Source organism: Lepisosteus oculatus, chromosome 7, assembly GCF_040954835.1.
Source record: "Lepisosteus oculatus isolate fLepOcu1 chromosome 7, fLepOcu1.hap2, whole genome shotgun sequence".
NCBI classification, from domain to species: domain Eukaryota; kingdom Metazoa; phylum Chordata; class Actinopteri; order Semionotiformes; family Lepisosteidae; genus Lepisosteus; species Lepisosteus oculatus.
Window position 1 is genome coordinate 15,986,918 of NC_090702.1, and position 23,228 is coordinate 16,010,145.

At 33.5% G+C, this 23,228-nt stretch overlaps 1 protein-coding gene across 2 annotated transcripts in view; it reads left to right on the plus strand.

Annotated features, from left to right (window-relative positions):
• sema3ab (sema domain, immunoglobulin domain (Ig), short basic domain, secreted, (semaphorin) 3Ab) overlaps window positions 1-23,228 on the plus strand; it is a 217,624-nt gene that overhangs the window by 55,661 nt on the left and 138,735 nt on the right. For both annotated transcript variants that reach the window (XM_015352900.2, XM_006633561.3), the window contains exon 2: window positions 18,339-18,444. The gene's annotated coding sequence lies outside the window, so the exon portion shown is untranslated. The remainder of the gene's footprint in view (window positions 1-18,338; window positions 18,445-23,228) is intronic.

Consider the following 23,228-nt stretch of genomic DNA (forward strand, 5'->3'; position numbering starts at 1 on the left):
GGGCGGGGCGGGAGGTGTCTGGGGTGTGTGGGTTGACCAGAGCGGGAAGCGGAGGTGGCACCCACCACCTCTGGTGCAGCACCCTGTCCCTCACGCCCAAGTCAAGGCAACCACCCACTTGCTGCAACCAGTCCAACCCCAGGATACAGTCTTCGTGGACTGGGGAAAGGTAGAAGGGGTGTTTCACCCTTGCAGCCCCAAAGGGGTCCTAGGGGTCCAGCTGCCTCGGTGCCTGGCAGGACACAAGGCTGCAGCAGGGTGATGGTCGAACCGGTGTCGACGAGGGCCTGGCAGGGTCTGCCCTCGGTGAGGCAGGGAAGGAATAAGCCCTGTCTGTGGCCAACTCTTCCCACAGCAGGCGTGGTGAAGCGCTCCTTCTGGCTTTCCGGAGTGGGGATAGCGTCATTCAAGAGCGGCCTTCCCCCATTTAGGCCGCCCTGCTCCCATTTCCTGACGGCATCCTGAGTCCCCGGGGCTGAGGGAACTGGCAGTTCTCTGAGTCCGACATCATAGGCCGTTCACTTTCCATCCTCCCACTTCTGACACCAATGTAATGAATTTGGGTTCGTTGAGGACGAACACAGAGACTCAGACTTGTGCAGTTAAAAATTGCGCTTTATTTCTTCTCCATCACCACCCGCCACCAGCACTCCCGCACCCAGACGAGAGAGAGACACAAGACAAGCCCGCCAAGAGTGCGGGCCCGAGAGAGACAGAGAGAGAGACAGAGAGAGACAGACACCAAGGGGTGCGGAACCAGGGAACCATTAACATGGAGAATGGGCGATCTCCCCAGACTGTACGCCTGTTTCACTGTTACCTGGATACCTCTTGGGGGATATCCTCTTTATCCTCTTGGGGGGAATATCCTCTTGGGGGATATTCTAACAACAAGTGATTATAAGACGGTCTGTCAAAGTGCAATGAAATACAATATGCTGGACAGTATGCTTCTCAAAGTGCTTTACAGGATAACAACAATAACAACAACACTTTTACAAGTCCTGGGAGGAAGAATATGATCAATATTAATAATAATTATAAATGCATTTTTTAAATGCATTTGCATTTGCACACAGAGCAGTGTTTACTTACTGTACTTACTGTACTGTACTTAAGTACTACTACTGTAAGCAAAAAAAAGGGGTTTTGAAGGGGGGGTGTCTTTCACTGGAAGACTTGCCCCCTTCTACTTTGAAAATACCTGTGAAACCGGTTTAATTCATCACAGCCAGCACTCCCGCAGAGAGTGATGAAAACCGCGCAGCGCCAGGCGAATGCACATTAATATATTGGGCTTTTGGGCTCGGGTGAATTTGCGCCCTACAGTTCAACCTGCGGTACTGCTGTGTACTGTACATACAGTACGAACATGTGTTATTTTGAAATATAAAAAATGTCAATATACTGTAGGAGAAATTGAGTATTGGTGTTTTTTTCTTTAAAATTCCAATAACAACATACATTTTACATAATATGTTTATGTTCCTAAATTAATATCGTTTATGACCTTTATGACCTTCGTTATGCTCTTCTGCGTTCTATGCTTAGCTACTAAAATTTCCCTTTAGTGTTAAAATTCCATATAAATATTCAATACTAATCGGATTAAAATGTGCACAGTAAAGAGATTAAATAATTAAATCTTTCCACTAACGACCAATACACCACATTATCTTCCGTGTCGCATTAACATTGAAATGTTTTTTTACAAGTGTAAAAAGAAGCAATACACAACCTGTCTCCTCTATAACTCTTTAGTTTACAGAGAAATTCCGCCAGAGCGTCACAACATTGTCCAATAATATTCTTCTCGTGTCTATTTTTTAGTTAAACAGGATTTGAGCTACAGACTATAACAGACCAAAAAACAGAATCCACCTGCAATTCAGGTGTTAACAAAACGTGTTTACAAAGAAAGTGATATACAGTAATACTACCAGCTATATAGATACATAGATTTAGATATTTAGATCCTTAAATTAATATCATTATTAATTTATTTAGATGTGTGATTACATATTCTTGATTATAAAAGATTCCGGTCCTGGAATCTGACTGTCTGACACCCTTCTGAAGCGGTACCATAATCTCTGGTATACAGACGCCCATGAAAATTGACTTTTTACAGTGTGATAAATTTTAAAGACTACTTCTTAGCAAAGATAAGAAAGCATTGATCAAAAAGCTTGGATTCTCATGTATCTGGTACAAGTATCTTTTAAAACAGTCTTTGTTGTGCTCTTGAGGATCCTTGTGATATTTTGAGTTCTGGTTGAATGATAAGTGTCGCAGTTTAAATAATTTTCATTGTTAGAAATTATGAAACGCTCTGTTAAAACAAGGGAGTTTTTATGTCTGTTATACTAAAAGAAAATGCCCGACAAACTAGGGATTGGACAGTTTTTCAGTGCTTGTACAATCGATTGAAATGTTCAAATAAATGTGCTAAAGAAATAAAAAAAGTAATTTATTCCTTTATCCTATTGGCTAACTAATGTCCCGTCCTTGTTAGCTAGATCAATGAAATGCTGTGGTGTTACTTTTTGTCGATGAAAAAATAAAGCATTTTCATTTAAAATGATGGTTACAAATAATGTGGACCAGCGTAATACGTTGAGTTTACAGCTTGTCCAAGGTCATTCATTATTAATACTATTAGTAAGATCTTCGGTAAAGGCTTTGATGCATAAAATATTTCTGCATAATTAAAATATTTATGATAAAGGTGGGTTGTGTACTTTTGCCCAACTGAGCAATCTTGCTTACATAAAATACACCAACTTTTTAATGACTGATGATTAACATGCTGTAATAAACAGTTTAAATGTAAAAGCTCAAATGCTGTACATGAGAGGTTAAGCTTTATTGGCTCCTCCTGGCAGTTTTACAAGGTGATTCCGGATACTTTCCGGTATGACATCAAATGAAGCGATACACCACGTGATACTACTTGAAACTGCATTTTGATGCGAAATGCCCACCGCGGTGTTCCGCGAAATACCCCACCCCTTTTGAATGGCTGCATCTGTACATCTCTCTTGCCAGACATGGTGTAACTCAACACTGGGCCCATTTTTTCTAAGACCTAAATGACTAGAAGCAGTCAATGTTTTTCTTGTTCTTAGTATGAAAACTCCAAATATTTTTATCAGGTGTGTTTGAAATGAAGTGTACTCAGATTGCCTGTGGGAGGAGGTTACACCAAAGTTATTTCAGAACTCAAAACAGCCCACTCATTGTTGCTTCTTGTGCAAAACTACAGTATGTAGCCTATGTGATTCAGTGGACAATGTGTGAATAAAACAAGTCAGAAACATAAAATTGAAAAAAAATCACCTCAGTATAAAATGTTTCAACACTTGAAAATGCCTAGATGTGAAATTATCTAAATGCATGTCCTTTATTAAAAAGTTGACTATTTGGAAATTCACTGTACACTGCACACAAAGAACTGTGTTTATTGTAAAAAGGATTAAGTGTAATCTGGTCAACAGAAAGAATTAACACTAATGCCTATCCTTGAGGAACCGGGCCAGCACCTGAGTCATTGCTACATGGAGAGCCAAGGACTGTCAGTCGACCATAGCACTTCTAATCACAGTATCACTTGAGTACTTCAGACTGTTACTCTGATTGCACACAGTCACGATTCAAACCACCAAGGGCTCAAAGCAACAAGGCTCATCTTACACCATAGATACAGTGTTTTACAAGATAAATCATTAACTTAAACATTTTCAAGTAGACTTGAAATTGTACATTACCAAAAAACCTGTGAAAGCTCCAGGATTTGAAAACGAATATACATTTGTTACTTTGTTCTTCTTTTCATTCATTATTTATGTTTTCTGAGGTATGTGAACTAATTCATAAACTGAAACTGTATAAAAGGAACTATATTTTTCTCGCCATTTTAAGTGAAATGGTTTCTGACTAGGTTAACTTGAAATAACATATTTTAAGTGGTTTTGAAAGAAATACACAGAATTACATAAAAATACAATTACATATGTCTTGATTGATTCATTTATACTTAATAATTCATGATTTTGTAATGTATATTCCAGAATAGAAAAAATATTAATGTCCAATTTTCTTTTAAAAAGGAATATCGTGAAACTAATAAAAATCTCCTTTAAGTATTTCAAAGAAATTAGGAATGTTCAGATCAAATTTATCTTGCTTTATTAGAATTCAATATAAATTATTTGCTTTCTCAAAACAAATAAAAAATATTTTCCCCCTTGGTCATTATATAAGTCATCAACTATACAAAATTATATGTGATATTTGATAAGAAAACATTAAATGCAAATGCATGTTGGATGTAGCAGTTGAAGTAAAGCAAAAAAGTTCATGCAATTTCCCTCAGAATTACAACTATAACTAAGCAATTGGATTATATATTGTAGAGCAAATAAGCAATATTCATTGCTACATATGTGCACCAGAATTCTCATTCATCTTCACTTCTAATTAAAAAGTTACAGAGATGTGAATGTCTAATAGTTTCCAGACATTTGATTTTTCCGCCAAATAATCGATGCAGCCCTTCATCCACAGTCATATATTCTTGGACAACAATGTTGTGAGTCGTTTCCAGTTTCCAAACATTGATTGCTCATTCTTGGAACAATAAACATCTTGCATCGTTAGGAAGGATTATTGTTTAGAATTTTTTTCATATTTGGAAGAAAGCTGAGCCAATTGCGTAATGACTCTCAGATGTACAGGACATCCCAATGCAAACAGTCTTTCCAAGCAATGGGCATGCCCCATTAGTGACTGTGTGATAAAGACTTTCTCTATAGAGAACCATTCATTTCAGGGAATCTAACAATAATTGAAAGTAACAGGTTTTACATTTAAGTGCCTGGTAATGACAAGGAAGTGGCCATGATCCTCAGATCTGAAATACAAAGATTTCAATTATTTTTAAAATCCTTTACTTACTCGATGAAGGTCTCTTGGTAGACACTGAGAGTGAACGATCACAAGTTAAAACCAACTTGGAGCACTTTTGGATTGATAATCATTTTTTTAGTCAAGTCAGACTAAATTAAAAAAACAGCTAAACTGGCAGAAATGCGGGCTAAGCTTTAACTATTTGACACATTAAAATGCCATTTTTAATGTTAGTTTTAATAATGATATCCAAGATCACATGAAAAAGCATTTATTTTGTGTTGCATGACCGATTACAGGACATGAATCAGAAGAAACAAAATGAAAGCTTTTTGCATTAAAAAGAGCAAGACAGTATTGCATACTTGAAAGTAATTTCCTGAAAATGTAATTAAGACCTTGATTGTTTTCACTGTTCAGGTGACATGTGAGCATAGATACAGTATGACACAGGATTTCCAATCAAAGCTGTATTTTTTTTAGAATATTTTTATATTCCCTATGTTTTATTTATTATATACATTTTGTAAGAAATATGTTCAAAAGTACTATCTTGATGTTTATTTGTATTTTTTTCTGCATGAAATATAACAAAACTGTTTATATGTTAATTATGTTTTTTCAGTCACCATCAAATTGTTACATGTGGGAAAAATGCAATAGTGGGGAAATGCTTAGTCTATTACATTTATAAATATTGTCAACTTATGTTAACAAATGTAAAAATAAAATGAAAAACACATGTACTCATATGAAGTAAATCTTCTGCCAATTAATTAAAATATATGACAAGTGTTTGAAAATGCTAATACTGTACATTGCTGTGGAGTAGTCAAAACAAAAATGCATTAAACACTTAACAGAATAAGTGCAGCAGTACTGGTGTTTTTCTCCTCTTACTAACTTTGCCTTTATGGAGGCAGACTGAGATGTGAATGGAGGCACCTAAGAACACAAGAATTGAATCCACAGTTTATTATTGTCCTTTTCAATACTGAACTGTACACTCTCCAGTTTTCATTACAGCAATTGTGTAGATGGTTCCATTGTCTGTCGTGAATCTAGGAGCGATATAAGAACATAAGGAAGGTTGCAAATGAGAGGAAGTCATTTGGTCAATCTAGACCGTTTGGAAGTGGCTAACTGATCCTGTCTCATCCAGCTGTTTTTTTTGAAGAAGACAGAATATGAACAATTTGAAGAACACATTTCCTTCATAAGCAGAGGGATGAGTGTATATGTTTTACAGAAATTGCATATTAGCCGCAGTTCTGAGATGTGAATTGCACAGGCTCTGGGATTAGTGATCAGCAAAACCTGTAAATTCGGTCTGAGATACTGATAGTACCATTACTCCATTACTGTCTGTGAATAGTGAGACACATCTTTCCTTTTTTAATATGCAGCAGTTTTAGCATTTTGAAATAGGATTTGCAAAAGACAAGGTTAAAGGAATGCCATGTGACAAAATATAACCGTAGAACACTATTTTCTAGATATAAGCAACATGGAAATAGCAAAAATCATATAAAAAATCCCTTTCTATAAATAACTCCTGCTGAACCTCTTCAGTAGAACATATTATCAGCTCATTCCCTTTTATGAAGAAATATACATTTTTCAATTTCTCTTGCACCACACTTATTTATCATAATCCATCTGAAGTTATAAAAAACATTTGAAACAAGGGGTTATCATGTCTTTGAGATTGCTCTGGATTTTGGAAGAGCTTAGAGGAATTATATGAACATGTCTTGCGCTTGTAGTGTAAAAACACACTCCTAAATCTGTGACATCATGAAACATTAAATTAGGGGTTCTCAAAACAATTTTAGTGAGACTCCCTACACATATTTAAGACATTTATTCAGTAATTTTATATATCAGAATGGAGGAACATAAGAGTTTTTGAAATTTCAGTGAGAAGTACAGTACAGTACGTCACAGAATAAGAAAAGAGAAGATATTGTCCACATTAAAATTCTTAGGGAATATCAAGGTTATTCGATCTAGTGCTCGGTTATTAATTTAGAAACAGTGACAGAGATCTTGTTTTTATTATTATTTTACATTCATTATGACATGAAAATAAATTGATCTAATATCATTTAAAAGTTTATAAAATGTAAACCAATCTTCCAGCTATTGACGGGGCTTTAATATTCTATTAAAAAAAACTAAGTTGGTTAAGTAACAAAAAAAAGCTGGAAAAGGGTATCAAATTAACATTATTATTCAATAGGTTGAAAAGCCACATCTTTTAACCCATAAAAGGTTTTTGTGAAATATGTTAAAAGTTTTAAAGCTACTTCAAGACCAAATCCACCCATCACAAATTGTGAATCTGGTACTTGACAGCAGCTTTTTGTTTTGAAGAGGCCCCCTTTCCTTCCCAACAAAAGCAATCTGCCATTGGCAAGCGGTTCAGAATTTACAATTGCCAGGTCGGTTGAACTCAGAAGGCTTTGAAACAGTTAACCTGTCAATCATTCAGTCAAATCAAAATACATCATAAAGGAGAAAAGCAACCACACATACCAGTCCCTCAACATCTCAGTCTCACAAAACACTTAGTATTGTGCATTTTACATTCCCCCACTTCCACTCCTTATTAAGTGTTTCCACTAATTATTTTTTTTTAATTGAAGGGTCCTCACTTGCCAAAACACATATGGACCCATAAGCAAGGTGGGTAAAGAAGACAAATACATGTTCATGAAACTTCTTGTGGGTTCCTCTATCTCATTTCAATGAATAGTCCTATTTTCTAGAACTGAATGTTCTTTCACATAATGAAATGCACAATGTACAAATTTGTTGTGAAAGTAAGCTGTTTCCTATGATTTGTATAAGCCCAGATATTAAAGCAAAGTGATATCTATTAACTAGTCTCCTGCATTGCATTATTAATAGGAATGTTCTTGAGATGCATTTCATTTCAAAGACGGATGGTTTTATTTGTCCTATTTGAAGTTTCAATTACCTATCCTGGTAAACATAGAGCCTTTATTAATTAATTATTGGTATTGTCCTCTAAACAATAAAATGACATTGGTTTGTTTTGCTAGGGTTTAGTCAGGTCTAATCAAAGACAGATCTTGCTTTATTTATGGTTTTAATATATCTAATGTTATTTCAGTTTTTAATAGATTTTTTTTCTTTATTTAATCATGTAAAGGTTGTTCAGCAAGTGGTACAGATTAACAAAGTATTTTCAGTTCTTATGTTAGGTTTTCCTTTTGACTTGTGGAATTAACCTATTAAATTAGGAAAACATTTACTTTGATGTGTTTATTAAACCAGGCAGCATCATGCTAATGTGTTTTTAATTTTCGTGGTTGTTAACTTGAAATGAAATATAAAAAAAGTACAGATCATCCTGAGTATAACCATACTTTGTATTGCATACTTGTGTTTTGTTAAGAAAAAAAATACATTGTTTAAATGTTATCACCCACTTTAGAATATATTTCTAATCTATAACATACAGCTGTGTCTGTCCAAGCTGACATAGTTTGTGCCTTAGCACATTGGAGGTTAGCTGCATGTATGACTACAGGTAGAAGAGCAGAGTCTGGGATACACAAGGAAACCCAAGAAGTGAATAAGATTCCCTTAGTTTCTAAAATGTGTGCAGGGCATTACCATCAACAATGTTTCAGAGACTGTAAAGTTTACACGTTAGTTCTGAACCAGGGTTCAGAAATGAATAAATCAAATTCCAGCCTGGTGGGTGCTTGTAAAGTCTTGGGGGTGTGCAAAGAAATGTGTTAACTTTATTCCAAATATCCACTGAGATTGCAAAGCCTCCTTTGTTAAAGACTAAAAAGCTTGGGTTCCTTTAATCTCTTGAGTGTAGGACATTCCTTTACGCTGGGGAATTGGACAGATTGTGCAGTGCAGTAATAATATATCATTTTTTGTTTTTGTTTGTAACATTACATCCTCACAATGTTATTGTTTTCCCATAAGTACCTGTCTTTTTTTTACAAAATAATTATTTGAGATCAGTGTTTTCTACATAATATTTAGAATTTGTTTTTGCTCTAAGTAACACTGCACTTATTTACATTATTTGCCATCTGACAGGTATTTCCTTTGTATTGACTTTTGTTAAAGGTTTTTGGAATGTCCTTTCCTGCGTCTACAATGTTTTCTAATCCCCCTATTTTGATATGAATAACCAACATACTGAATGGATTAGTAATCATACCATTATTTAGATCATTGATTTAAAACAGGGTGAGAAGTGATCCTAATACAGACCTCTGAGGTACCAAACATATTTCTTTACCCCTGTGTGGGCATTCATCCCTTGTGTATACTGACTTTCACCCAGTTAGCCATCAGCATACTGTATAAGTACAATATGACCGTGGATTAATTCAATCTATGTGGGTTTTTAGCCAAATACTTATAAAAATCTAAAAACATAAAGACGTCTTAACAATCTAATACAGCTGTTACCTGCTAATGCTAACAAGATGGCAAAACAAGACCAACCTTTTCACTTTGACTATCCTCTAGAATCCTATTACTATATTCACACAATTTTCAATTTTAGGTGTACAGTAACTGTTGTCTGTTATTTTGCAGTCTTACAATTACTTTGGTATTGTTAACATTTCTATGGGTATGTGCTACATTAACATTTTTCTATGAATAAACATTTCTCTTCTTCTTGTATGTTGGTAAAATAGCACCAAACCCTGGGATTTTTTTTTTATCTGTAACACTCTTGTGTAATCTCTACAAATATTGTTTGAAATTGAACTTTTTTCTTTCCTTATTCTAAGGCTTGTTTTTTATTTCTTTATTTGTATACAGCTGTGCGAAATATTTAATACTTTATCCATTTGCCTTTCATTATCTAAAGGTTTTGCCACCTACAGTAGATAGTTTACTTCAAATTATAATTCTGAAAAAAATATTTAAGTTACTGTAGCTAAGAGTCAAATATGATTTTCTTGCTTCTGGCCTTTCTAATATCCTCTTTTACTTACACTTGTAATTCATTATTCTCCCTTTCTTTTTTTGATCTGTTCTTTTTTCAACAAAATACGGATTGCTTTCTTTCAGCATAAGGTCGCTTCAGGAATAAATAATTAACTAATAATACTAGTGACAATGATGATACATGTGTCAAGTGCAAAAGGTGTCATACTTGGCATATATATATATATGATGGGACTGTTGTATAGAGTACTATTCATGCAAATTAATTAATTCCAACCAAAAAAGCTTATTGAGTTTCCAGTCTCCTGAGAAGTTGGTATAGATATAGTATATATACAGTATATAGTACCTGTTCTAACCTGCTGTGTAATGCTACCTCATTCATGCATGGTTTTGGTAAATACACTAAATTTCTGTGGATTTGTATCTTGATTAGAATATCACTTTGATGACTAAGTGGTGGTAAAAACACAATTTCCATGTTGGGAAAATATTATAGATAGAAGTTTCTACCTGTACCTAAATTTACATTAATTCTGTAATGTATATTTAGGGGAACAACAGCTTTAGTTGTGATCTCATTATTTAAGGTTTTCTATTTTATGTAGAACAATGAAAATATTTTTTTGCAATCTCTTTTTTTTTATTTATTAAGTTTCACTCAAGGTAAACACAGACATTGTTTTACGATATTTGTATCATCAAATACAATGTCAGTCTTTTAAATTACTAGATTGGTATTCAATGCTTGTAAAATATTATTTTTTGCAGTTTGGAAATGTATCTTTTTATTTGAATACTTGTCTGTCTGTTAGTATCTTCCAATTCAGTTAGTAATTTGTTTTAAAACTCTGTCATATTTTATATTATTTAAAAAGGAGAAAGAGAACACCTGGCACTATACTATAAGAATAAGAAGAGGACTACAAACTGTCATCCATTAAGGCCTGAATGTTTTTTTAAGGAAATAACTTACCCTTGATGAAGTTCTAACTGTCTAATTATACTTTAATTCACATTTCCTTTAAATTATTAATTATATTTATTTATGAGCCAAGGGAGCATTCAGTATAATTTTGGTTTGTGTAACATGGATTAAGAATTAATGAAGTTGAAACTAGCCCAAATCCTGTTGTACTATACAGTAAGCAACTGGATTATTTTTACTTTATTTTTTTCCTATTTCTTACATTCAGTTAATGTCAGTTTTTTTAGAATAGAAAACAGCTTAGTTAAATAAAAACATATAAGACTAAGTGATCTATGCAATCCTACTTGTGAAATTTATCAACCCATTAGAGGCTGTACATTTGGACTGTACAGTGTATGTCTGTTTATAAGAAAGGTTTTGCATGCAGCTGTTTTACATTCTTATATCTGTTTTACGTATCCTGCAATGCAAATGGGATGTTGAAGCAACAATTAATTTACATTTGTGTCCCCCCCAAAAAAAAAACAACAACTTGATCATACAAGCTACAGTACATATGTCAATGTTCAGTTTTATTTTTAATTAACAGCCATCTCATAAAAATAATTATTTTGTGGACCACCCAGTGTAAATGCATCCTTTTAAATAAATAAAGCTGTTCCGGGTTCGTTCCATCATTTATCAACATGCAATTGGGTGTCAAACTCTCTCACAGCTGGAGTCAATATTTCGTGAGGAGACATTTCATGCATGAATAGATAATTACAGTAGCCACAGCTCAGGAAGACATCAAGTATCAATTCCAAGCTATGTAATTACTCTGTGCTCACGAAATTGCTGCCTGCAGTGCAGTATAAGCAGCAAAGGCTTGAGGCTTGAGTTTGAGGGTTTCATATAGTGTTTAATAAGTCAAGAGTCTATATTCTTTTAAACACATAGTACCTATAAAAACTCGTTCACAGATTCTGTTTTGAGTTATCCAATGAATAACTACTTATCCAATGGAAAAGGCAATTTTGATTGAATAACATCCCTTTAGAAAAAATATCACTTTTTAAATAAATATTGCATCGATCATTAACTTTGTCTCTTAAGCATACAATATATTCTTGCCAACACTATTTATAATTTATACAAATATTACAAAATGACATTGATCTGGGCTCAGTAAAGATCACAGATGTCAGCTGAAACATTCTTGAAGAACATCTTTATAGGTCCCAGTAGATTAGTTCATGTCTTTCAAGAAAAGTTTGAATTATAATTGAGAATAACTTCTTAAACTACTGTTTTTCCTTTTAAATATTGGTAATCAAGACCAATCTTTATGCCAAAATATAAGCCTAGGGCTGTTGAATGGCTTAGAAAAACAACTCTGTCCTTTGCACACAGAAGCAGAGAACCTTACCTGAATCCTGATTCTACTTGTGCTCTGGATTTTCAGTGGAAGTACGGAGCTGGCGAAGCTCCAGTGAAACTAAGAACTGTAATGCTGGCTGGGGGATCCTTAGTTCACTGTGCAACAGTAAATTATTTGGCTGGCTTGTTGTCTGTGTTTTGACCAAGGTAGCTCTGTCTGTACTCCAGCTAGCACTAACTCTAAGCTGCGAATGTTGTGGAGCACAGTGTAAAAGGTAACTGGATTTAGGAACCAGCTTAAAGGATGCACAGTCTGGCTCATATGCTGTAAAATTACTCTGTATTAGCATAAACCTATGCACTGTGGAATTTGCACTTCCTCCCTGTGATATTAAGTGTCACATTTAATCTTCACCTGTTCACATATGCCTCGTACTATTGGTTATATTGGACCAAGATAGCATGTTTTTACTCTTTACATCTGTTAGCTTAAACAAAATCTGTTTCTATATAGTAATAATTGTTTTTTTATTAAATTCAGCCATATACTGCTTTCAGGGTGTGTGAGGTCTCTGTGACATGTGAATTGAGTCTTTCCTTTATTGCTTACCTTCTTCTGACCCTTGGCACATGTTGATATTGCTGTTATCTACTGATAAGACGGTTTCCTCTCAGATACACACAAATGACTTTAGATTCCCCTCCAATGGCCATTGCTACTCTCATAGCAAGTGTAATATTAATCACAAGAACTGCAAATACTACAAGAAAGGTGGCTTAGCTGGACACTGAGAAAGGAAATGGCCCTCTCTGCACTTTGAGGAGTAAGGGGCAATTCAGGGTTTTGTTTATCCAATGGGAGGTTATAGGCATGGAGGCAGCCAATAAGTTTATATACAGACTGATTTTCATTCTCTGTGGGTCTGGTATTAGTGTAGGAACCTGGATCAACAATAACGTTTAATAGTGTGATATGGCTTTAAATGAGTAAACAAATATTCCAAAGAGACTATAGATCCAATGAGGGATGATTAGGACTATTAAATAAAATCGAAAATGATTAAAAAATAGGAAATCTATGATTTGAGTGTAAGTTTACATTTGTTTTGTTTTTTTTTTCTAAAGTGTTTTCAAAGTTTTGTTGAAGTTTCTCTAGTATTGCTTAATAATTTCCCTTCACTCACAAAAACAGAATAGACTAATTGTCCCTTGACTTTTATTGTTACCAAAATTGTAAACATTTTCCAGTAGATTAATGAAATGGAAATGAATGCTTAGATGTATCTTAACAAGGGATACACCATGAAACACAATATAGGACCAAGGGAGGAACAAGTCCTGACGCAAAGTAATTTGCTAAAAGGCATAATTTGTTGTGAAAATGGCAACAACTGCTGGTTGTTAATGCTTCATAAAATACCCTTCCATTTATTACAGAAGTCCACTTTTTCATCTTCCAGCAGACATAATCTTGCCTATGTGGCTCAGTAGTTCTTGGAGATTTAAATGTATAAATAATGTATAAATGCCTTTAAGCCACTATGATATTATTTTTCAGCAAGATCTAGAATTGTGCCAACAAGTAAAATCTCCAGCAGTTGTGTGCAACTAATGATGTCAACAATAGGAATCAGAAGCATAAAGTTGTTGGTTTGGAGCCAAGATGGGTTACAGTTGGAGTTTTCTCCCCAGGATGTTCAGTATGTTGTACTGGATCTTGGCCATTTGAAATGGTGTGAGGGGTTGACATCTTAAGGAATGAAGAATCAAAACCAGGTGAAGCAGACAGTCAGCAATATTTAGCAGTCTCATATGCTGTATTACCTGCTTAGAACAGTTTGAAAGCAACTTATAAAAAGTTATTTTAAAAATTCATATTTCTAATTTTGTTATTTTGATCAAATGTAAAAACAATCAGTGTTTTTAGACCTAGAATACTTTCTAACTCAATAAATATACATATATCCCTTAATATAATGCATAGACCAGGTCAGGATTCTGTTTCTGACAGTGACTGTTTTTTCTGTCATCCCTCATATTACCACTATACAGCTCTTACTCCAACTACATTATTGAGCAAGATATAGCCTTTTTTTCTGTCCTACCTACTCCTTTATTGTAGTACTATACATTGAAACCCAGGTTGCAACGTGCATAATCTCTAATATATTTAACAAACCTGTTAAAGTTGAAGAAGTCTTTGTTTATAATGTGCCTTTTGCTGTAGTAGCCAACACTGGGACATTTTGAAAGGCATGGATACAGAGAAAAAAGCATCAAAACTGGTATGCAACTATATTACTCTATTAAATGGTCATTATTCAATGAAAAGCATTGCTTGAGATATTGTATAGTACCATGAAAGGTGTTATGTAAAACTGTTTTTGTTTAGGTGGGTAGCTGCGTCAGCATGCGTAGGCTGCAAAGGAACAAGTAATAGGTTTATTCCATGCTGAAAAGAGAAGAAAGAAAACACAACGTTACAGCTGTGGAGATGAATCTTCTAGCTTATTTTTTAATCATTTTCGATTTTATTTAATAGTCCTAATCATCCCTCATTTGATCTATGGTCTCTTTGGATTATTTGTTTACCCATTTAAAGCTATATCACACTATTAAACATCATTGTTGATCCAGGTTCCTACACTAATACCAGACCCACAGAGAATAAAAATCAGTCTATATAAACTCATAAACTCATTGGCTGCCTCCATGCCTATAACCTCCCATTGGATAAACAAAACCCTGAATTGCCCCTTACTCCTCAAAGTGCAGAGAGGGCCATTTCCTTTTTCATTTTCCAGCAAAGCCACCTTTCTTCTGAAAAAGGTTCCACGGCTGAAACATTGTGTTTTCTTTCTTCTCTTTTCAGCATGGAATAAACCTATTACTGTTTTTGTTTTACAACAATGAGTTTCTCACCATAAAACCAAAAAAACGTCCAAATGGCTTAATCTATGTTTTAACATTATTTTATTTTACTTACACTTCTTGGGCATAGTTATAAAAGATAATTAAATGTATCCTTTTTAAATTATCTTGTGTTCAAGTATTTCCCATGCTTTTTCTTTCCTATGTCAAGATGCCGGTGTCCAGATTGTTTCCAGCAAAAATTTTGATTATTTTAAATGAAACCCAAATTTAACTAGTAATTGTCGCATTCAAAAGGTTCAATATACGTACACTTCAGTATAACTTTCCAAAATTTTAACAGATGTATAAAAATAAGCACATTACACTTACAAGTACTGTAACAATTACAGTACAGGGCAGAATATACTTAAAATATCTAACTTGTAAAATTACTAGTTCAATTAATGACCATTTTCAATTAAGCTATTGAGACTGTCTTTGGTAAAAAAGAAGACAAATAGGTCATGAGGACCAGGATTGGGCTCTAGGTGAGAATAATTAAAAAAAGGAACAAGAATTCATTAAACACTGTAAGTTGTTCATCTTTTTATGTCCCATTTCCTGCTTAATAATGTTTTCATAGTTTTCAAATTTTCTAGATGTTTGTATTGTTTGAATTTAGAATGCAGCTAATTTCAAATTAATAACATTTCTTGAGTTCAACATGGTTAGTTAGATGATGCAGACCTCTGACTTTTTTAAATAAATTACACTATAGTTATAATTCCACTTCCTTTAGTTTTGGATGTTGACAAACTGAACTTTTTCAGATTTATTTCCAAGCATAAAACTATTTGAAGTTTAAGGTTGTATTCAGCCAACAAAACTTTGTAACATTCTTGTTTGTGGTTCAGAAAATTATGTAACATTTATGTCTGGATATATACTGTAGACTCTTTGTCACCTGCCAAGATCTGGCAGATTTCAAGGTATTCCTTACTTCATAAGTGTAGACTGCATGTGTTTCTGGTTTATCCCTATAAAGAGAAGAACTGAGAAAAATCAGCCTTAAAAACCAGGTTTCACACAACAAAACAGCAAACAAATTTGACAGCTTTTGACAAGCTAAAGCTCCATTCCCATTGACATTTCTAAGTGCAACAGGCTTTGAGGTAAAGGGCTTGTATTTTGTCTAAGAGCTGGGATAGTTTTCTGCTTGCATCCCGTAGGTCATGAATTACAATCCCATTGGAAACCAATTTTCAAGCCCTCTGGACTTCATATTTATCAGATTTGTCAGATTCCACTTCCCATAACAATTGAGATCCTTTTCTGTGTTATGTCTAAACTGGAGTGATTAGAATACTTTAATGAGTGAGTCCACCAACCAAATAATATGAGCTGTACCCCAGGTGTTTTGGATTGTTGGAAAATTGTGTGGAGCTGTTTAAATATCGTATTTATGTTAATGAAGACATTCGGAAGCGAATATTTTTAAAAATAGCATTATGCAAATTGCATCTAAGTATGTATAGATGCTTAGGTTTTTAAATGTTTTCTCTAGGCACAGTGAATTCAAAAGCTTGAGAGAACAAAAACATTGTTCCTGTATACAGAACATTCTAAGGTATTTATTTAAGACAACTGTTCATTTTCCCACAATAACTCTAGAAAAAAATGTTTTTGCTTTTGTACAACATACTCAACAGGTAACTTTTCTGTCACAAACATTTGCTTACTGACACATACTGCATCTTATTGCAAGAGTTATTGATCTAGTTATTTATGGTTATATTTTCAACAACATGATTATGTTTCAATATTAGCTTTAGAAATGGAAATGTTAAACACAAGCTCGGAAGGAGATCAAATTGTAATCCTGCGCTTGTGCACTCTTATGTATAAATACTCGCCTGCTGTTACCCCATCTTCACCCTTGTGCAGCTTCCCTGGTTCATTGCTTGCAAGTGGGGGGGGAGGGGGTTGGCAGCCTTGACCTTATGGCCAGGTTGACATTTCTTGTGCCAGGCGAGTTAATACCAAACATTAAAATATTATACATGCTCTCTCATATATTTATATTCATTGTCTTTTGACCAAATTTGACCAAAATACTAAATTAATTTTATGTGATTGTGTTTTTGAATGTTAAAAGGAATGTTAGTTCATTCTGAGTGCTGGTCACACTATTCTGTGGGGATACAAATATTAAAATGTCAAAATTAAAACAGGAGCAATCTTGAAAGTGCAAACTGGAGAGAAAGGGGCCATTAAAGGCATTTTAGCACATTTTCAGCCCATTTATGACACAATTTATTTATGTTATATTTCATAAATGTTATATTTCAAAAAATAACACATACAGTACATGATAATACATTTTTACCTTAAATTGTTGTATTTCTTAATTGTTAATCCAGCATCATAATTTGCCATGGAAAGGAAGTGAATTACAGTATTACCTGAATATTTAATGCCTTATGTTTATTTTTATTTTGAAAGATGACTTTCTGTGTTGCTTACATTTTAACAATTCATGTACAGTATACTGTATGCCTTTATAGTGTGCTATTCATTGATACATTTTAAACCTAGGATAAAACAAAATTCTGCCATGCAGCAATAGAATATGAATCTGGAGGAGCAGAGATAGTTAAATGAATGCTTCAGAACTTCATCCATTTCCAAAACAAAATCCTCCAAGTATCTTTGACATAAACACAGTTTATAATTATAACACAATATATTTTTGCCAAGTAAATTAGGACCTTTTTTTTCTCAGCAATAAGAATCATGTTAGAAGCTGCGAAACAGCTCTTAAGGCTTATAAAAGAACAATGCCTTTAACATATGATGATTCCTATTAGTAATATTATCAGCCCCATTCCCTGCAGTGCACACAGAGGGATTGGCGTGTTCATCACCGCCCAAGTCAGTGTGTTGTTTGTGCCCTGGCACGGCCCATCTCTACAATCCTTTGCTCTGCTGGGACTATTTCACACATCTGCTAACCAGACTACCTTCTCGCACAATCCACTATAAGGCTCTATTAATAGGAGACAAGTTCTTATTTCCATGCAGAGGCAGAGTCGGGTCCTCTGACAGAGGGAATGACGCTTCATAGATCCACCCAGGTGTAGGTGAAATGGTAGAGCCTCAAGGGTAATAGATGTCTATGAAAGAGCACTACTTATGTAAAGGGTGTTTAAAATACAGTACTAGCAGCAACAAGGGCTGTCTTGAGTAAAGAGCAGGGTTAGTTAAGTAATTCTGTCGCCTCATTAAGCTGTCATTTTTTGTTGTTATTATATATTGTCTTCAATTCTATTAGAAGTAAAACCCACCTCGGACTTGGATGAGAGATTTTCTGTGGAGACAAAGCCTTGGCAAGTGATCCATTCAAAGTGTGAACCCAGTCTGAATCACAGCAGCTTACCGTAAGTGCAAAGATTTTCATTTCTATTCTTTTGTTCAATTCATTAGTGAAGTAATTAAGTTCTAGTGATTGTTAATTAGCATTTACAAAGAAATAATGACATACATTGGGGCCTCATGTGTTAAGTTAGAATTTATATAGACTTGCATGTGTTTCTGTTTCTCAAGGCTGCCTGTGAGTAATTGAAAGAGTGTGTTTACCTCATAAAGAAAAAAAAAACATTAGACTTCTTCTAATTTTTGTAATGCCAAGACTAATGTTAAAGTCATATGAACAACAAATATAGTAGACAGAAAACATGTAAGTACTATATCATACTACATATTTTTATCCAACATTTTGAATATGTTAAGAGATGTCTAGTATATTTCAGTACAAGGAATTTGAACTTTTTTTTTCAATTCATTTTGGTTTAAGCTGATATTTACCAAGGGATCTTCTCAACAGAGAAACCTGAATGATTTATACTGTAAACACTGCACCTGCAACTGTAAAAATAATAGTAAACCTGACAGCAAAATAATCAGTTTTGTTTTTTTTTTCTGTTTTAAAATAGTTGTTTTATTAAGACATACTTACAAAGTGTCACATAAAACATTATTTTGTATCCTCCTGGGCAAAAAGATATCACTTTTTTTTGTAAACTTTTTTTTATTTAAATGTATTTATTTAAATTCATTTCTAAAATACTCGACCAGGACAGATATATCTTTTTCAGTGGAGAATTTCTAAAGAGACAATTAATGTCAGAGTAAAGTAATAGTAGTAGAGTCTGTTTTTCTAAAAGTGCAGAAATATATGAACCAGATGTATGCTGCCTAACACAATGCTGTTTGATCTTTCTGTTGCACATTTCATGAGACTAAAAAAAAACATTTCTAGGTTTATAACATTAACCTGTTTAAAATCATGGATGTTGAATTTGTCATTCTAAACCTTGCACTGAAAGTTTCTATCTTAATACAGTTCTGATATATACATATAATTTGATTGATTATAGGCTTGTTACATTTAATAATAAAACAAATCTTATATCTGCATCTGGACTAGTGTTTTTCACAAACAAATATCGTTACACTTATTGTGCACATCCTAGTCAAGGACATTAATATATATATATTAGACATATTATGACAAAGAATTTGAATCTTTATACTGTGGATTGTTCTCAGTCTCTGTAGATTAATAAATTCTTAAGGGGTTACTGAGTCTTCACTTTTTGTCTGCACAGTCAGCATCATTGTCTTTGCAAGAATTTATGTGACTAAAAAATAATATTTAGCATTAAACAAGAAAGGTTAATTGTCCATTGGGTCATGCAGTATTTTTATTTTTAAGCTTTATATATTAATGAAACCTGATTTAAAAGATGTTAAATATTTTTAAATTGATGGTATATATATATGTCTTCATGCAATATGTTGCATTTTAAAATGATGTCATTGCACCTTATGTTGTACACTGGCTTGTTGTAAATTGGGTGTGACCTCAGTGGTCATTTGAATTTCAGTTTGAGTGGCTTAGACAGAAATGTGTGACAGACGTTATGTGGCATTAATATGATTTGCTTCAGATATGCTGTGCAAACTTCTTTTCTCCTCAAATATTTTACTCTTCTGAACAGTCAATGCATGGTTGCTAAAATGTTTGCACAATTTTATCAATGCTATTTGGTTAAGGAGTGATTTATATATAATTTATATTTATCCATTTTGTTTTTGGATCACACCCGAATAAAAAGTTACATCATTAATTGTATTTTTACCATTGGTTCTGTATGGTATAGTGCTGGGCAGATATCTCTGGCTGAAAAGTATAATTCTGTCCATTTGCAGCTAAATTTACTGAACTGTAGTTCATAATAACTAGTTCATATGTAATTCTACAGAATATGTTTTAGTTTTTCAGTCTCAGTTATGAGTCTGGTTCATGTGTTATGTTTTAAAATGTATTTTATGAATACACGATTTAAAAAATGCAATTCCAAATCCAGGAGACTTGTAAATAATTTCCTTCTTTTTACAAGATCAGTAAAAACTTGTTTATTAACATAAAGTACACTATATTACCCCAGAACTTAATGGATGAGTCTAGACGACCTTGAAGTGTATGTTATATAGTACCATAAAATATGTTATGTTGGTTCAAAATACATTCAGATTCTGTAGTTCACATTTTAGAAAGATTAAATCACAAATATCACAGAAGTTTAGTAAAATATAAATGTAATATCTCCACCCAACCAAATTTGTGTAACCCTAAACAGAACTACTGGGTTATGAATAAATGAAGTGGCTTTAATAATATTGTAGCTTCGGATTAAAATGAGTGAAGAGTGAAATTTATTTATTATTTTATTTTTTAAATAAATGATAGAATTGGTATTTTAAATGTTGAAACATTGGAAGAGGTATGTCAGTATGTGAGAAATCTCTTAAACTTTAATTACAATTATGTACAGACTCACAGCCTTTGTCAGTGATCCAGTAGTAGACGGGTATGCCTTAGTTTAAAAAAAATAGATAGACTTAAGACTGGGTCCATGTAAATCAATGTAAAATGAACGAGAGAATTGCAGGGCTACATAAAAGTGAAGTACTAACAATTCTTGGACACCAATCAATACTCATTGAAAAATTATTTTCTTCACATGACATTACATAATTAGGGCTGTATTTTCATCACTGGAAATTATATGTTGAGAATCAGCAAACATAAATGATGGTTGAACACCTGCCTATAACAAAAAAATACTCTGAGAGAGCACTGTAGCATTCATGTCTTGTAAAGAAAAGGAAGGAGTTTTACTGCCAATTTACTAAAGTTTGTTTACTATGGGGTACAAACTTAGTTTTAAAATTATCAAATAAAATGATTTCAATTCATCACTTCTCTACAAGTGTTTTTAATTTTAATTTTATTGCAAGTTATTCCCACAGAATGTATAATTGTAGAATTACTAAACCATTCCATTTCAGACATGATCCAATTTTGATGAGGTTTTGTTGAACTCATATTTAAAAAGTGTTTTCATTGTAACAACCCTTAGTAATACATGCTATGGCAGCATCATTAGTAGGGTGTGACAGACTTGCTTGTGGAAGTGTACAGCTTTATGCAGTGTACTGTAGCTCAAGAAATAAATGGTTTGTAAGGAAGTCAGTTAAATGATAAAGTTAAATTATTCAAGGCAACATGGATTTTTTATTTTCCCTATAACCTCATATTTAAACAAAAATCAAACAATTGAAAAAATAAGTGTACCTGACATTAAAAATACACTTCATGTTAAGATAATCATCACAGATTTTCTTTGAAACATCAAACCAGGTATAATTATCATGTTTGATTTTTTTCAAAGTACTGTATTAGTAAAACAGTAAAACGAGGATAAAGGTAATATAAACAAAAGACAAAATAAGAAACTTGTCGTTGCTTCATGACCTTAAGCTAAACAAGTGTGTTCTTTTAAAAGCCATATTTTCTTGTGGATTTTTAAATAATAAGGTGAAAAAAATCTAAAAAGACCAAAAACCACATTAAAATCATTTTTATAAAATAGTAAAAGGTATTCTGGAAGATTTAATTATATTACATTGGTTTTTCCTCAGAAGAAGATAGAGATATTGATTTTTTTCACATCCTCCATAGAAGTGATGAATTTAAATGTATTTCCAGACATTCCTCCATTGATAAATTATCTTGTTGTTTTTTTTCCCCCATTTTTGGTCAGATTGCATATTGCTGTCAAAAAGATCTGTACAGGAAACAAATTTTGTGGTGGACCAGAAGTGCAAAACACAAAAGCAAAGATGAATGCACAAAGAAAAAAAAATGACACAGTGAAAATAAAAATGAGAAACCAAACAAAAATAAAATGACATAAGACAAACAAAAATGAGTGCTCAAATATGTGTTCAAAACAGAAATAAGTTCTCACAACGGACATAACATCTGTTGTAAGGTGAGAGGGCAGTGCTGAGTGGAGTGCACATGTTGAGTTCTTGAGACGTTTTCGTTAATTTTCTAAAACCTTGAAAACCACGACAGTAGGATGTTGTGTCCATTTTTTGGAGGGCAGCTTTGTTAGAACCATTTGTTTTGCCCATACTGACCTCAAAACAATATGCTGTCTTGTGGTCCAACCTTTCCAGAGATATTGTATGTTTCTGTGAGAAGCTCATACAGTATACTGTACAGTACATAGCTTTGAATGAGAGTTTCCCCACTCTAAAACCTTTATTATTTTAATTTACAAAAGTAAATAAGAGGTCTATAGAATTTAAATTAAACTATGGCATTCTTACTACTTTATTTATATTAACCTTTAATATGGTCCAGATAAATTATACTTTACCTCACACTAGTCAGTAACGTCCCCTCTCACTTTACAAAAGATGTCATGTCAGTTATGAGAACCTGTTTCCATTTTGAACACATTTTTATTTGTGCACTTATTTTTGTTTGTGTTGTGTACATTTGTGTAGGTGTTGTGCAGTCTTTTTTGTCTGTGTTGTTTTTGTGTTTTGCACTTCATATCACCCTGCATAGATAAAATGTATCAAACTTTATGAAAAGGCCAAAGTTTATGTGCCTGTTGAAGGCAGATAAATAAAACAAAAGTGTTAAATGTAGATGAATATTTTCAAGAGCTGCCTTAGCCTAATAAAACAACTGAATCACACAGGGCACTCTCAAATGGAATGAAACAGACAGTATCTCTGTTTATATTAAGAGATATTCATCCATATTTATGGTGCATGTAATGTTCAGTTAAAATAACAT